Below are 14228 nucleotides of genomic sequence, written 5' to 3'. Positions count from 1 at the left end.
CTTTTCCAGAAGCGTCTCGTATTTTAACAGCTGATTCAACGGGTTGACAAGCAAATAGCCTACATTTCCGTTTTAGTAAACTACAATTAATTTAAAAAATATCGATGAATAACAAATGTATTAAAATTCTTGAATTGCTCATAGGCTATGGGCTGACTTAAAACACTTTGTGAAACGTGTCTATTATATCGGAGTAGGCTGTTTATCTAGCCAACGATGAGAAAGTAGCCAAACATCATTTCACTACGTATTAGCGCTGTCATTATATTAACATATAATTATTCGACAAATATTTTATGCAAAAATGTCAACATAACAGGATATTCTTCTTAGTGAAATGTATCCAAAAGTGTTTATACAAACGAATGAATTAAACAAGTCACCCGCCAAAACAATATTTGTTTTAGATGGCCACTTTGTCAAATGTGTGCCATGAATGACATTGACATTTAACAACCAACGCAAGTCTGGTTGCTTTGGCATTGCTAAATTAGCGGTAGTTTGATTTCCTTATCAAATCGTGTATTATAAGAGCCAGATTTTACAATTCGCCTATTATAAATAACCAAAAGGAGAACTTGTTTTACTGATAAAGCAAAAGAGCCAACGCAGTTATGCACTGTGGTTATTGTATGTTGAAGCACAAATTAATCATTATATAAATTCCAATGGACCTATTTATAAAACGTTTTTGTTCTCTCTCTTCTGCACTTCTTCTCTCTCTCTCTTCTTCCTCTCTCTCTCTCTCTCTCTCATTCTCTCTCTCCTCCTCTTCTCTCCTCATCTTCTTCTCTCTCATCTCCTTTCTTTGCATCCATAGGGGAGAGGGGAGTCCTGTCCGTTCCGACAACACTGAACACTCACTCACTTCGCCTCACTTTGAGAGATTGTTGCACGACGGGAAATGCGTTTACTGTATCAAGTTGATAGCCAAGATTGACTAGCTGAAGACGGATAAATTAAGTTATCAACGCGCCTCAATTCTGACAAGCGAAACTCACTTTGCGCACCGGAGATTTAATTCAGTGGCCCATGGCCACACAAGTTAACTTTATTGCATTCTCCTCCGATACAGACAACAGTGATATGATTGTCCTTTGATAACACAACGGGATACCCWCAGACTGGATGGGGCCCTACATCAAGCCAAGGTAACAATAGGCTATGTTGTTGGTTGTTGTTATATTTCAACATGTATATTAATATGATGCTTTGACTGGCTGTCTGTCCCCCCCCCAGTCGAAAGCCCCTGCATCATAGGTTATTAAGAGGTTCAGCTTTTATCTTTGCAAGATAGATTTTTTCATTGCGTATGGAATTGACAAAATATAGCGATATTTTGTCAATATTGTGAATATAGCTACGTTTCGTTGAGTGTTTTAGTCTGAACTACTTGGCTAAACTTGAGTGTTTAAAGAACTAGGCTGTAAACGTATATAATTCCTTGCAGTCGGGTTTATGTCAACCCGTTAGTGTAATAGGCCCACAATCAGTTGAATAAAATTAGTTTTTTCGACATTCCGGCTTTGCGAGCGAGCCCTGTGGCTTGCAGATGGCTGKTAAGTTATTGTCGTCTACTTTAGTAGGAGGTAGTTTCCTGTTCGGCCACATAGTGGTACTATTCATTGGAAACGACGTGCGCTTTTCTTGCCACCACCTTAAGTGTAAATGCCTTTCAGAGTTGATTCGCAGTGCGCTCGCGAGTCCGGTTTGCTTCGGCGGCATGTCCAAATCAGAATGAATTTGATACAGTTCTAATCAATTGGAAAATGGGAATACTGTTGACGCTGTCTGCGGAGTAAACCATTACTCTCTCACAAGTTTACTCTTTCGGGTCACAGAAACGGACCCTAAAATAATGCGTTGTGAGTCATAAATTAAAATAGACGTAACCCTTCGTTCTAAAACGGATCCAGTGGGAGACAATACTGAAGAAACAAGACATTGGTCCCAGCGGAGAACACCGTGCGACGAAAGGAGAACTTATTTAAGTAAGTTGTTTTCAATTGGAATTGATTGCCTCTAGGCTATATATCCTACATGTAAATGTATTTTTCGTGTTTTAGTTGAAAACAGGCTGGAGCCTATAGACTAGATTCATTTTCTCTCTAAATTTGCTTTTGACTTAGGCTAGCCTACTAGCAATACAACACCTATTAAGCCTACGGTAGCAAATTACGAAATGTAATGTAATTCATTAATGTCATAGCTTATGCATGTTATAAAAAGCAGCGTTAATTTAGTCACGCTCCATACATAATTTCCCAAAAAGTCAGAAGTGTACATCTTGCCTTGCACTTGACAATAGCCTAATTGGTGAGAGTGAAAGTCACGGTGAGGATTCATGGGGTGAACTAAATGATACATGTCAGGGTATAGGAGGACAAGGCGCACATAACCACCGTAGCCTTTCTGGAAAAGGGAGATAGGTCATCACTTTAGGGTGTTCCACAAATTTAGACGCACTCAAGTTCTCAGATAACGCGTCTAGAGTGCTGCACACGCAGTGATAACGTTTTTATAGAGAGCCCTCGTATGCACTGACGCCAAATTAATGCACGACGCGTGCAAGTGATGTTTAAAACCACTAAAAAGGAAATGTAGTTGATTGTGGCAATATCCGGATAATTGCCAYAAAGATTTATTTTTTTGGTCCCTTAAACTTGTTGACACTGGGAGTGACACCCAGTTAGGCTATAAAGGGCACAACGTTCCACTCAATTTTTATTCTAAATAACCTACAATTGAAATGCAGTAGCCTTATTGCCATTTGAACACATTTCGATCGTTTATCCTGATTTAAACGGTGCCAATACTCTTCGGCGAAGGTTAATTGTCTGTACTTATGCATGGTTGACCAATTGAGAAGCACATTCCCGTTGTAAAAGAGTGTCTGTTTGAAAAACAATCTGACGACGGGACCGTCCACGGACCGCGGGGCTGAAGTTGATCTCGTATGGCATTTTGTTTTGAGCAGGTGCTGTGGGTTGAAGTTCCCTCATAAGGTAAAGTGGCATTAGAGTGCCGTCCACGTCCAAATGGCAGATTTATAAATAGGCTGCCAATTCAGCACATTGTCCCGGGACGGCATTTATACAAGGGCTGTGCTATCCACTGTCTGAGAAACCTTAGAGTCACTGCGCACTTGCAACAACCCTACTGTTGCAATATATTGACCGTTCATTTGTCGTTCATTCAGCAGTCAATTCTAATATAATCTGCCACAAATTAAGCATTCGTCATCCTTTCGCACTGAACTTTTACAGTAGCCTATAAACCTCAAATTTAATGTATTTTATTGAATTGGTCCCATTATACAAGTGCTTATAGGTTTAGCGCTTGTAACTTTCCCCAAATTAGGCTATCTCCAACTATTTATGTCTATATAAAAAAAACACACATAGGCCTACCTAATATGATACATACTTTAAAGTAATTTAAAAAGGCACTATACACCTTGCATTGAGAACTGTGACTCATTGTCTCAKAATTAGGCTATGATTAGCAATTGTGTTTTTTTTTGTGTGGATAAATGTATATCAAAAGCCATTTCTGGATATCTTTGGTTAAACTTATWCTTTTCGAGTTGTGCAGAGATTTTATGCTGGTGAACAAATTAACATGTACCGCTAGCAGTGCAATGCTGTCTGCTCACTGGGGACATTTTGATGCATTCAATCTGGAAGTTCATTTGAAGATAGGCCTACTGTGTCGATACTGAACATTTATAAAGTATTAACATTACATACACAGTAGTTCAATATGCATTAGGCTAAACATGAGTACAGGTCCTTACCAATTTTGAGAAACACCAGAGGATCTTCTCCTATAGACCCTTGTCACATGAACATTTCAGAGAGATGTTGTCCTTTAAGCTATATTGTACCCAATAGCTGTCATTTTTACTTATGATTCTGACTTCCATTTTATTTTTCCTATTATAAAAATGATAGAAGCATGTTGTTTTAGTCAGAGATCCTATATAAGTCTTCTATTTAATAATGTGGCGTTAGAAAATGTTTCCCCCAATCTAACTGAAAGATGCACTTTGCATTGTGATTGTGTAGCACATATAATAGGCTATGAAACTACGGTTCGGGTCTTTTTCTCTAGGTTCACTGCAGTTGGCCTTCAAGACACTTTGTTTTTTACCTTGTTTGCCTCAGATGATATCAGAACTTCAAAATCATTGAAACAGTTGCTGTGACTTGAATGAGGATGAAGAGTTCTTTTCAGAAATCTCTGATAAGGCCCGTCATTGTAAATACGAATTTGTTCTTTAACTGTCTCGCCTAGTTAAATAAAGGTGAAATAAAAATATAATTAAATACAAAATGAAAATGAACGCTGACGTCAAATGAGTTTCCATTTGCAGCAGAGTGAAAGAGTAGATGTAGTGAAAGGACCTGTTGGCTTTCTCTTTCATAGAGTGACATTCTCTTAGCAACACGAAAAGGGGCAAACAGTTGCAGGCGATTTACAGGTGAGGGTGTTTAACAGCTGTGTGAGAGAGAATGTAAGTTATGGACTTAGATTGGCACAATTGGCTGCTCTCATTAGCAGCTTGCCTGCAGCSTTTGATGGTTATTACCATGGTAATAACATAGCAATGGACACCAAGTATGTTTCACTGAGACACGTAATAGTCTTCATAATGACTAATATACATTTGTTAAAGAATTCATATTTATTAATGTTGCTTGTTTTTCCTCATTATTCTGACCCTGTTCTTTTGTTGTAATTTTGTTTGGCTTGTCCTTATTAGATTCATCTCATGCTGCTTTGACACATTATGTATGTATTCTATTTCTATGACATAAATCAAGTACATTTTTTCTGCATGTTGTTTTTAGATAAAGTATGTCAGTCACCTTGAAATTGGAAATAAACAAACAGCTTTATTCTAGGATGTCAAAGTCAGAAAGTCACAATTATTTGTCGAGCTCCTTCAAAAGACACCTAAATTGGACATGTTGTACAAACAGACATTAAACATTTAGCCGTAAGTATTTGTCTTCATGTCGTAAGTAGGCTACATATTCGCCAGCCTATACTTATCTGCGGCTCTACGACACACCCAAATTGCAGTCTTGCTGCCGAAAAATAAAGGTCGAAGCTCTAGTGAATGAGCACTTGAAATACAGCGGCAGATGCATGTAAGGTTTTCAACCACAAAGCCAGTTACGGGGGGGGGGGATTGTATTGCTTTCTATTTTCAATCCACCATATAACCTTGGAGCCCGATTTCCCATTTTGCCAGTTTTCTTTCTCCTGCATACTCTCAATGGTTCTGATGATGACCTATCCTTTTGGAGGCTGCTGTAACACCTGCTCCCAAAACCATCCAATTATAAGTCTGAATGGGATCGTACCTGACAAACCAGCAATAATGACAACCCAAACRGTGCTTGGGCTTCCTCCTGCAAGAGCTACTTCCCACTGGGCACACCAGGTCATTTCAACGTGGAAATGTGGGGCATATTTAGTTGAGACGTTGAACTTGGAGATTGTAACCTTTGTTCACCCACTCAAAGACAGCCAGAAGTTCGTTGAATTTTCAATGCGTTATCGCTGCGCTTTCAACCATTTAAAAGCACAACCACTGTACACCCCTGTCATAATGACAACTAGCGTAGCCATGTCAGCAAATGACTACAGTCTGAAGACACAAATCTGATTTGGTAATTTGTAACTTTCTGTTTGGAGAGTCAATATTCCTAAATGGATTTGAAAAACAAAACTGATTTGAGCATTAAGGCCTGCAGTGTGAGCAAGGCTTTATTACCAGTTGGTCTACAAATTAATCATATGTATGTTGCATTTACGTCTCCATCTCAACCAATAATGAAAGTTAAATAATAGGACTAAATCAATTCAAACTTCATGTAAAGTGCATTTAAAGTTAGATTTTTTTGGTTGAGATGGAGACGTGAATCCAACAWATCAAGTATCAATTTGTAGACAAGCTGCAATTAAAGCCAGACTTGTCACGTCCTATGTGTTGTGCTTGTTTTAGTGTTGGTCAGGACGTGAGCTGGGTGGGCATTCTATGTTGTGTGTCTAGTTTKTCTGTTTCTGTGTTCAGCCTAATATGGTTCTCAATCAGAGGCAGCTGTCAATCGTTGTCCCTGATTGAGAATCATATATAGGTGGCTTGTTTTGTGTTGGGATTTTGTGGGTGGTTGTTTCCTGTGTCAGTGTTTGTGCCACACGGGACTGTGACGGTTAGTACGTTTGTTGTTTTGTATTTTGTCTAGTTTTCTTGTTATTAAATCATGGAAACTTACCACGCTGTACATTGGTCCTCCGATCCTTCTCGCCTCTCCTCGTCTGAGGAGGAGGACGACTTAGACTGCCGTTACAAGACTAAATCAGTGGCACAGATGGAACTATCCAATCAGAAGATACATCTCTTTAAATGTGTTATATTTGTTTGCTTTGATGTCAAAAACATCATTCCACTTTGTCATTATGGCCTAATGTGTGTAGGCCTGTGACAAAACTTAATTTAATTAATGTAAAATTCAGGCTGTAACACATTTGGAAAAAGTCAAGGGGTGTGAATACTTTCTGAAGTCCCAGTACATTGACAAATCCCATTGAAACAACCTTGATTTAACCTTTTACTGCAGTGAGCTAAATCAGGGCCACACAGAGTGAATCTTGGTAGCCCTAAACAAATCTACTTTGAAACAAAAGTATACACCTCACACACACATGGTTATGTGCTTTAAAAAAATAAGAAACCTGTATTATGTACCATGTCAGATATAGAGTTGAAATGTATTCAATTTTGAGTTTGCATCCTAATATTACACTTTATATACATCACAGAAGACTGAAAAATAACAAAACTGTTAGACATAGAGACACCGTATTTTTGTGGTAAAAAAATAATAACTTTATAAATTATGAAAAATATGAATAACATTCCACCCATGAGGCCAAAAAGGGTGCTTCATTGACTGCAGGAAAGGGCTACCCAGTTTGTGCCCTGTGGGTTAAGTGTGTATGCGCCYCTCTCCCTAAATGTACTTCGCTATTAGATATCTTGGAAGAACATACCCCTTAAACTCACAGAAACCAAACCAGTGCTTTTTCATTCCCCAATGCATAGCAGTAGTTCTCCTGTGTCTCTAGTCTCCAAAACATGTATTTCTCCTCTTTGTGATCCCATTATCCCTCTCCTTTGACCCCTGTCCTCCTTTGAAAACATTGAACCCATGGTAGTCTTGTCTTTGAGGGAATCCTTGAATATGTTCCCAGCATTTCTGAAGCTAAAAGTGGCACATGGCCGTGCCTGCAGGCTGCAGCATAGGGAGAATGTAGCAGTACTTTTGACTGGTTTTAGACAACAGGCCTCAACAAAGGACCGTGGCAGTATCAACACAACCTCCAAACTGTGACTTCCAGCACCACCCAACAGGGAGAAAACTGCTGTATCAGCAGCCATCTTAATCATCGGCCACCATGTTTATTTAGGCTTTCAAAGATAATACCTGGAGGATTCCGTGTAAAGCCCACAGGAAATGACATGAGCCAGCAATGAAGTAACCCAAAGCCAATCCAATGATGAATGACAAAGTTCCCTGTTACTAGCTCTGACTTTGCAATCAAATTGTTGATTGGAGATGTTTTGTCATTTTTGTATTATGTTGTATTTATAAATTGTGTATATGCAGGGCTCCCTTGTAAAACAGATCTAAATCTCAATGGGACTCCCTGCTAAAATTAAAGTTAAATAAAATCTAATCAATTGCTCCCAAGTGGTTCAGCGGTCTAAGGCACTGCATCTCAGTGCTAGAGGTGTCACTACAGGCACACTGGTTCGAATCCAGGCTGTATCACAACCAGCTATCACCTTTTATGATGACAATAACGCCCTCCATTCACCTTTTATGGTGACAATAACGCCCTCCATTTACCTTTTATGGTGTATACTTTGGCACTATTGGAATTAGGCCACGGCAGTTTGTAAAAGAAAGGGAAATTACATATTTGATCACATTCCTGAAGGGTGTGGGAAAAATGATTTGCAGTGACTTTTTAAAACAAACATGCATGCTGTCAATATCGAATGCCTGTCTGTGCATTCTGCAAGATTGATTGTACAGTAGTGGCCAAAAGTTTTGAGAATGACACAAATATTAATTTCCACAAAGTTTGCTGCTTCAGTGTCTTTAGATATTTTTGTCAGATGTTACTRTGGAATACTGAAGTATAATTACAAGTATTTCATAAGTGTCAAAGGCTTTTATTGACAATTACATGAAGTTGATGCAAAGAGTCAATCAATATTTGTAGTGTTGWCCCTTCTTTTTCTAGACCTCTGCAATCCGCCCTGGCATGCTGTCAATTAACTTCTGGGCCACATCCTGACTGATGGCAGCCCATTCATGCATAATCAATGCTTGGAGTTTGTCAGAATTTKKGGGTTTTTGTTTGTCCACCTGCCTCTTGAGGATTGACCACAMGTTCTCAATGGGATTAAGGTCTGGGGAGTTTCCTGGCCATGGACCCAAAATATYGATGTTTTGTTCCCCTGAGCCACTTAGTTATCACTTTTGCCTTATGGCAAGGTGCTCCATCATGCTGGAAAAGGCATTGTTCTTCACCAAACTGTTCCTGGATGGTTGGGAGAAGTTGCTCTCGGAGGATGTGTTGGTACCATTCTTTTATTCATGGATGTGTTCTTAGGCAAAATTGTGAGTGAGCCCACTCCCTTGGCTGAGAAGCAACCCCACACATGAATGGTCTCAGGATGCTTTACTGTTGGCATGACACAGGACTGATGGTAGCGCTTACCTTGTCTTCTCCGGACAAGCTTTTTCCGGATGCCCAAAACAATCGGAAAGGGTATTCATCAGAGAAAATGACTTTACCCCAGTCCTCAGCAGTCCAATCCCTGTACCTTTTGCAGAATATCAGATCCTGTCCACTGATGTTTTTGCCTGGAGAAAAGTGCTTTTGTTGCATGCTCTTCTTGACACCAGGCCATCCTCCAAAGTTGCCTCACTGTGCTGTGCAGATGCACTTCACACCTGCCTGCTGCCATTCCTGAGCAAGCTCTGTACTGGTGGTGCCCCGATCCCGCAGCTGAATCAACTTAGGAGACGGTCCTGGCGCTTGCTGGACTTTCTTGGGCGCCCTGAAGCCTTCTTCACAACAATTGAACCGCTCTCCTTGGAAGTTCTTGATGATCATCGAATATAAATGGTTGATTTAGGTGCAATCTTACTGGTAGCAATATCCTTGCCTGTGAAGACCTTTTGTGCAAAGCAATGATGACGGCACTGTTTCCTTGCAGGTAACCATGGTTGACAGAGGAAGAAACATGATTCCACGCACACACCCTCCTTTTTGAAGCTTTCAGTCTGTTATTCGAACACAATCAGCATGACAGAGTGATCTCCAGCCTTGTCCTCGTCAACACTCACACCTGTGTTAACGAGATAATCACTTACAGGATGTCAGCTGGTCCTTTTGTGGCAGGGCTGAAATGCAGTGGAAATGTTTTTKGGGATTCAGTTCATTTGCATGGCAAAGAGGGTCTTTGCAATTAATCTGATCACTCTTCATAACATTCTGGAGTATATGCAAATTGCCATCATACAAACTGAGGCAGCAGACTTTGTGAAAATTCATATTTGTGTCATTCTCAAAACTTTTGGCCACGACTGTATATCGGAGACCAGAACGCCTGGCTACAGCTCACACTTCTATACAAAGGATGACATGTTCAATATTTGGTTTATCAATAGATTATTGTGTTTCCTGGTATAKKCTCTGAGATGAAATAGGCTATGATGTCACACTCCTATCGCACAGCAGTGTTGTAGCCTACCCATACTGTSAAAYRTTTTAATATAAGCAGTAATTTATGCTGTATCTGACAAARGACCGTGACAGTGTCTGAAAGAGAAAACAAAGGATGGCAAAATTGGTGTGGACCTGTCAGCAGAACTTTTGAATTCAACAATGTTTTGCATTGACTTTTCCCCCAACCTAAATAGGCTGGACTGCCCACGAATTCTGAAACATTGTCTAAGGCTATTCTAAACAAATTGAATTTTCAGTAGGCTAGACACAGTAGTAGCATACATACTTCAAAGTAGAATATCAACTGTCTTGATGTTCACCTGTTAAATGTGTCTGTAGGCCATAAACCACACTGCCTATGAGATCACATACAGCCAATGTATAGCCTATTTATTTACATAGGCCCAATTAAACAAGAGATGCGATGGTGATTTGTTATATGGCTACTTCAGGAATATGAACCTATCACGACCAGAAAATGTGAGGWATAWATTCTGCAATGGTTATGAAAATAGAATAAATTCTAATGTCTAATTAGTTTAAATAAAAAAATATAACACCCTCGATTTATTTTCGTTCTTCTCACTAATGGCAAATGGCTGCATTATGTATTTAATGAATACGCGTGTCATCATAGCCCCCATTGGTATGTAGTGTAATACTTACAATACAATACTTGATCCACTAGATTAGAAGGTGTGCGTACGCATGGTTTAAAAGTCTGTGTGGAGGAAAGGACATGCTCACGTCAACATTTGCACGAAAACTGTCTCACACACATTTTGGGGTATATTTTGTACGTATGCACAGTTTATAAATGARGCCCCTGGAACTCCCGTCATCGTACATTTTTATTAGTGCATTTTTCAAAGACGGAATCATTGTAAAAGAGAAAATACATAATGTTTTCTCAGTCAGTCATTGACTGATGTCTAAACTTGCGAGGTAAAGCCAAAAGCACTGACGTCTTAACTTGCGAGGTACAGACAAAGGCACTGACGTCTTAACTTGCGAGGTACAGACAAAGGCACTGACGTCTTAACTTGCGAGGTACAGACAAAGGCATGTGTCAAGGAGCTCTGGGGAAAAAATTCCTCTGGAAGAAAACTGCTGAATTTGTTGGTCTCCTTGGTTTTAGCCAATGGCGTGCACTTTTGGATTGTTGACAGAGTGAGATGGCCGAGTAGTGACTGAGTAGTGACTGAATAGTGACTGGCCATCAGTCAAACGTAAAGCCCTCTTATTGCACTGCAGCATAAAAGTCTTAATTAGTATATTGTCATAATACCTCATTAGCTGTTTGGAAGACAGAAGGTGGCAGCAGATTTAGTTCAGAGAACGTTGCTTTGCGTCTTCAACTTCCAGTCAAAACAATCCTAAATGATGAGACCTGCAACCGGAAATGGCTATGAACAGGTTATAAGTAGGGTATGAACAGGCTATGAATGGTCTCCAGGAATGATGAGATATGCAGCATGAACCGGCTATGAACAGGTTGTAAACAGGCTATAAACAGGCTATGAATGGTCTCCAGACCAGGAGGCTTACATTCCCCGACACCGTCTTCCACGAGCACACCAGCCCGACAGAATGCAGAAAGGGATAACTAGGAAAATATGAACACTTGACTTGGATCAAAATGGAAAACAAATCATAATGAAACTAAGCCTGGCTTTCTTTCCCATGTGTCAGGCGAAGAAAAATGGACTTCCTTCTGGAACAAAAGAGGCGCTGTAGAAGAAAGCTGTGAACAAGTTACCATATCAAATAACAAAACATAGACTAGCTTTTGTAAGGCTCCACTCCCTCGCATTTCATTGTGTGCTCTACACACGGTCAAAAGGCTGACGCCAGACGTGGCTAACAAAGGGTGAGAAGGTGTTGATATTTGTCTGTCTGCKCCACATCGTCTCCAGGTGGATATGTGTGTGTCACCTCGAGAGTTCTCTTGAGTCGCTGGGTGCAACGCTGCTTTTGGCTCGATCATTGCACACCACAGTGGTTACCACCCGTAAGGCTGTCTAAGTGGTATTCCTATTTATTATCATGTTATTACCAGTGTTAATACCGTTTGTGTTCAAGAACATACTGTTAACAATGGTTTGCAAGAATTAGATGTTGAGTTAAGAGCTTTTTTAAATGAATGTGTTCCATGAATCCTATTGGCAGAGCTGGATTTGAACCTCCAGCCTGAGCAGTGCACCATTGACAAATGGCTCTTTTACAAGATCCTGTGATTTGTTCTCTGTGGTATTAACATACTGTACATTTTGAGTTAGTCTTATTCTGGATGTGGTTGAAAAAGGGAAATGTGCTGAAATGTTGTAGCGAGGGTTTGTGGTTTGGCCTCCCATGCAGTTACCATGAGCCTCTCTGACCATCTGAAAGGGCTGCTGAAGCTGGGACACACCACACAGAGAACAATACACACAGACGGATACACTGGCATAAAACACACACACGCACACATACACACCTGCACACACGCACACACGCGCACACGCGCACACGCGCACACACACACACAAAAGTATTCCAAGGTCTTGTAGAGACAGGGCCTTGTGTGGGTGGGGTCTCGCCACAAAGATGGAATATGTATTGATATGTGCCATAGTATGTGTGGTCATGTCAAGATGTTTTGCAACATATTTTGGTGCCTGAATGAAAAGCTCCAGCCTTCAGCTTTACCAGCCCACACTTCACCACTCGCACAGTGGCCACTACTAATGGGGCGTGGCGGCACCGCTCAGGGTGTGAGGCCTCAAACGGGTATGTGGTCAGAACGCCTGGGGAAGGATGCTGGTTCCACCCAGCATGCCCCTATAGCCGACGCTGATTGGTCGGTGGCCAGCTGTCAATGCAGGCTGTTCCCGTGGTTTACAGCTTGGAGAGAGGCCTTTAATCAAACTGTGGTCATTATGAGGTGGTGGTGAGAGCTGGGCCCACAGTAAGACTGACTATGTTTGGAGGCCTGGGAGGGGCCCACAGTAAGACTGGTTCTGTTTGGAGGCCTGGGAGGGCCCACAGTAAAGAAGGGCTATGTTTGGAGGCCTGGGAGGCCCACAGTAAGACTGGCTCTGTTTGGAGGCCTGGAAGGGGCCCACAGTAAGACTGGCTCTGTTTGGAGGCCTGGAGGGGCCCACAGTAAGAAGGGCTCTGTTTGGAGGCCTGGGAGGGGGAGTGACCAGGGGAAAGGGATGGGGCCCACAATAAGGGACTGCTCTGTTTGGAGGCCTGGGAGGGGGATGGCCAGGGGAAAGGATGGGGCCCACAGTAAGACTGGCTCTGTTTGGAGGCCTGGGAGGGGAGTGGCCAGGGGAAAGGGATGGGGCCCACAGTAAGAAGGGCTCTGTTTGGAGGCCTGGAGGGGGAGTGACGGGGAAAGGGATGGGGCCCACAATAAGACTGGCTCTGTTTGGAGGCCTGGAGGGGAGTGACCAGGGGAAAGGGATGGGGCCACCATTTAAACAGTGGCTCTGTTTGGAGCCTGAGAGGGGGAGTGCCAGGGGGAAAGGGATGGGCCCACAATAAGACTGGCTCTGTTTGGAGGCCTGGGAGGGTGAGTGGCCAGGGGGAAAGGGATGGGGCCCACAATAAGACTGGCTCTGTTTGGAGCCTGGGAGGCGGAATGACCAGGGAAAGGGATGGGGCCCACAATAAGACTGGCTCTGTTTGGAGGCCTGGGAGGGGCCCACAGTAAGACTGGTTCTGTTTGGAGGCCTGGAGGGGCCCATATAACAGTGGCTCTGTTTGGAGGCTTGAGAGGGGAGTGCCAGGGGGAAAGGGATGGGGCCCACAATAAGACTGCTCTGTTGGAGGCCTGGAGGGGCCCACAGTAGAATGGCTCTGTTTGGAGGCCTGGGAGGGCCCACGGAAAGACTGGTTCTGTTTGGAGGCCTGGAGGCGCCCATATTAACAGTGGCTCTGTTTGGAGGCCTGAGAGGGGGATGGCCAGGGGAAAGGGATGGGGCCCACAATAAGACTGGCCTGTTTGGAGGCCTGGGAGGGGCCCACAGAAAGACTGGTTCTGTTTGGAGGCCTGGGAGGGGCCCATATTAACAGTGGCTCTGTTTGGAGGCCTGGGAGGGGGAGTGGCCAGGGGGAAAGGATGGGGCCCACAATAAGACTGGCTCGTTTGGAGGCCTGGAGCGGAGTGACCAGGGGAAAGGGATGGGGGCCCACAATAAGACTGGCTCTGTTTGGAGGCCTGGGAGGGGCCCACAGAAAGACTGGTTCTGTTTGGAGGCCTGGGAGGGCCCATATTAACAGTGGCTCTGTTTGGAGGCCTGAGAGGGGTGTGGCCAGAGGGAAAGGGATGCGGCCCACAGTAAGACTGCTCTGTTGGAGGCCTGGGAGGGGGAGTGGCCAGGGGAAAGGGATGGGGCCCACAATAAGATGGCTCTGTTTGG

At 42.6% G+C, this 14228-nt stretch overlaps 1 pseudogene; it reads left to right on the top strand.

The window, feature by feature from the left end:
• The first annotated feature begins 1607 nt into the window (after positions 1 to 1607).
• LOC111971958 (transcription factor SOX-6-like) overlaps positions 1608 to 14228 on the top strand; it is a 212050-nt pseudogene continuing 199429 nt past the window's right edge.

This window comes from Salvelinus sp. IW2-2015, linkage group LG13 (genome assembly GCF_002910315.2).
Source record: "Salvelinus sp. IW2-2015 linkage group LG13, ASM291031v2, whole genome shotgun sequence".
In the NCBI taxonomy this organism is placed as follows: Eukaryota; Metazoa; Chordata; class Actinopteri; order Salmoniformes; family Salmonidae; genus Salvelinus; species Salvelinus sp. IW2-2015.
The sequence above is the reverse complement of the archived record's forward strand: the minus strand, read 5'-3'. Positions and strand labels throughout refer to the sequence as shown.